We start from the raw sequence: 4,050 nt of genomic DNA, 5'->3' as shown, positions 1-4,050 counted from the left end.
AACACCCGTAGCTGGGTTTCGGCGTTGATCCGAAAAGCTGCGACTGAATTGCCACGTTCAGTGGGCACGTGCAGCCGCAAATTAGCTAAAGGCGATCGCCCGCACACCGGGTGGGTGAGAATCCACAACAATATATATATATATATATATATATATATATATATATATATATATATATATATATATATATATATATATATATAAATATAATAAAATAAATAAACAGCAGATCCTCAAGTCCTGCAAGTTGCGAGGTGGAGCCGCCGTGGATTGGACTTCTCGGTCCAGCACATCCCACAGATGCTCAATCGGATTGTAATCTGGAAAATTTGGAGGCCAGGGCAACATCGTGAACACTTCATCATGTTCCTCAAACCATTCCCGAACAATGTGTGCAGAGTGGCAGGATGCATTATCCTGCTGAAAGAGGCCACTGCCATCAGGGAATGCAATTGACAGGAAGGGGTGTACCTGGTCTGCAACGATGTTAAGGTCGGTGACACGTGTCAAATTGATGTCCACATGAATGGCCAGACCCAGGGGTTCCCAGCAGAACATTGCCCAGTGCATCACACTCCCTCCACCGGCTTGTCGTCTTCCCACAGTGCATCCTGGTGCCATCACTTCCCCAGGTAAACGGCGCACATGTACACGGCCATACACATGATCTGAAAGAAAACAGGACTCATCGGACCAGGCGACCTTCTTCCACTGCTCCAAGGTCCAGGTCCGATGCTCACATGCCCATTGTAGGTGCTTTCGATGGTGGACAGGGGTCATCATGGGCACTCTGAAGAGTCTGCGGCTACGCAGCCCCATACGCAGCAGGGCGCAATGCACTGTGGATTGTGACACATTCCTCCCGTGACCACCATTAAAATTTTTTGTGACTTGTGCCACAGTAGACCTTCTGTAGGTTCGGACCAGATGGTACAGCCTTCGTTGCCCTCACGCATCAATTTGCCTTCGGCGCCCAACACCCTTTGCCGGGTTTGTGGTTTGTCCCTCCTCGGACCACTGTCGGTAGGTACTCACCACTACTGACTGGGAGCACCCAAGCCTTGCCATTTCAAAGATGCTCTGACCCAGTCGTCTGGCCATAACAATTTGGCCCTTGCCAAAGTCGCTCAGGTCTTTACTCCTGCATCCAACACATCAACTTCAAGAACTGACTATTCACTTGCTGCCAAATATATCCCACCCCTTGACAGGTGCTATTATAATAATATAATCAACGTTATTCACTTCACCTTTTTGTGGTCATAATGTTTTGGCTCTTCAGTGTGTATATATTGTTGCGAATTCGCGCCCGCCGGCGTGCGAGCGGCCACATAACTCGAATCGCGGCACGTCGCCCACCAGACGGACAATTCCGTCGTGACCCTCTCGGACTAACGCCGGGAACTAGTCACGGGTGGGCCTTTCGGCCTCACCACGATCGTGCCAATCGGCCCCCCGCGTGGGATAGGGTTGTTCGCCAAATTTGACCTACCTAAGTACCCACACGGAGGGTAGACCGGGCGATCGCACCTCGCCGCAGGTCGACTTCTGACAAGGGCCACTTTAAGCGACCCGTTCCGTACTATCGGGATAACCGAGCGGTGTTATCGTCAACCTCGACGGTTCCGATTAGTTATTGGGCGTATTTAGCCCACGACCAACCCTTTACGTGAAGTAAGATGGAGATTCAATTAAAGAAAAGACGAAGCGAAACAGTAAAACAGTTCAACATAATTCACATTTATTCCGCGGCAAACGGAAAGCACACATATACAATTACAACAATTATGCACCAAAAGCAAATGCAAAAGAAACACAACAATTATGCACCAAAAGCAAATGCAACAAAAGAAACACAATGCAGATCTACTACCGACTACGCGAGCACACGGCAACACTTACACAGTTTTACTTTACAGACGGCGCCGACAACACATATAGAAAAAGGGGCCACCCTCAACTAAAAGGGGGCAGACGGGCCTGGGGCCGAGACCGCGTCGAGCCTACCCGTCTGGTGATGAGCCGCAAAATGGCGGCGGTGCCCCGACTCCGCGCTCCTCCGCGGGCCTCGCTGGCACTGCCTGGAATGGGGTGGGAACGGGGCCCCCCTTTTCGCACTATCTCAGCGCCGGGGGGAAACAGGGGGGGTTGTTGATGCTCTGAGGAAAGAGGATAGCTGGCTTGCTTGGGTCCCGCGACGAGCGATTCCACTGCACCTTCGACCGCGTTCCCGGCTTCTCTCTGCAGCTCCCCGACAGACCGACTCCCCTCCAGACCCGTCTTGACTGCCGCCGTCACACCTCTCCAACTCGAGCCCGAAACAGAAACTCTCTCGCTGCCGCTGCCGCTGCCACTGCCACACCTCTCCAACTCGCCCGAGCTAGAAACTCTCAACTGACTCAATTCGCTCGGCACTTTATAGTGTGACAGGAGAAACCATATGCAGATTTTTGGATCAGGATCGGCTCGGGGACGGAGCCACGCTCGCCCATTGGACGGAGGAAAAGTGGGCGTGAATCATTCCTGATCCGCGAATCTGCATATATCGATTCAACTCCGACGCGCCTGGAGGCGGGGCCAAATCGCCCCGCGCTTAATGATTGGACGGATCGGAAGTGGGCGTGAATCATTCCTGATCCGACTTCCCCTCGGAAAGGCCGCTCTTTGTACCCGCAGCTCAGCGTGCGCCCTGTACGAGTCCAGGATCGGTGCCCACAAGCGGTGCGGGAATGGCGGCAGAAGGAGAGGTGAAGGTGGTGGAGGGTTTATTGTGGTGGTCCCTGGCCACGGTGACGCTTGGAATGGTGGTGATGCGATGATTGCGAGAGCGAGTTGTGACGGTAAAGGTCATGGCTGTTGGCGTTGTTGTTGTTGTGAAGCGGCGTTGCGGTTGGTGGTTGTTGTGTGATGGCGGTTGAGACGTGGTTGGCTCAAAATAAAGATAGAACAGAAAAACGGCTATCTTAAAGGGTCGCAGCCCGAATGAATGACATTTATTCCCTCTAAACAACGGGTTTGGGGCTAACTACACATATACTTAGAGATATCTCACCTACGGGACCTGAATGGTGGTTTGCGAATTTCCTCAACCACAACAATGTGTGTATATATATATATATATATATACATATACATATATATATATATATATATATATATATATATATATATATATATATATATATATATACACATATACATATACTGAAGCGCAAAGAAACTTTCCACTTGTTTGAAATGTAATAAAATTATAACAGTTCAAAATAAAACAAACGAACAATTGCTCATTGAAACATTGGCATTTTATTGATGGCATGTCAAGTTTTTGACCAAGATACACCATCTCATAAGTTTGTTCTACAGTACAGAACAGCACAGGGTGCAATCCCTTTCAATAGCGTGTGTGGCCACCATTGTTTTGGATACAGGCAGTGCATCGTCGGCGCATACTGCCTACCAGTCTTTGGATGGATTGCTGCTGGATTCTGTCCCACTCAGTCCTCAATGTCTGAAGCTATCTGACTTAGGACCATCTGCCTGTCCTGCCTTGCAGTGGTGACTCTTGGCCTCCCTGATCGAAGTCTGTCATCTGCAGAGTTGTGGAGGGTGTCTCTGTCCACCAGGGCCGATATTATCTGGTGTGAACAGCCAAGGCGGCATGTCACCTCATGGTAGCTTAATCCGCCTTGCAGTATATGCCCAAGGCACACTGCCGTTGATCCCTTGACAATCGTGGCATGTTGATTGAAATGCCCATTTTGCACTGGCCTTTTTAAAGCCAATATCAAGACATCACGTGCAGCTCATTAAAATCATGCCGTACCCCTTGGCTAATCACTGACAGTCAAAATGGCTGTTCAACAGCTGTGCTATGAAGTGACCATTGAAGGTTCAAGTGACCATCCATGACCGTTTTGTCTGACAGTGAGGACACTATTGTCCACAAATAAGTTCACACATTTACTACACGCAGTGTTATTGTTGATATTTGAAGGTTTAAAAGGTGGTAAGTTTATTTTGCGTTTCAGTATATATATATATATATATATA

Source organism: Eptatretus burgeri, chromosome 3 (genome assembly GCF_056783735.1).
Source record: "Eptatretus burgeri isolate ZD-2024b chromosome 3, Ebu_testis_v1, whole genome shotgun sequence".
In the NCBI taxonomy this organism is placed as follows: domain Eukaryota; kingdom Metazoa; phylum Chordata; class Myxini; order Myxiniformes; family Myxinidae; genus Eptatretus; species Eptatretus burgeri.
Note: the sequence above shows the minus strand (reverse complement) of the source record.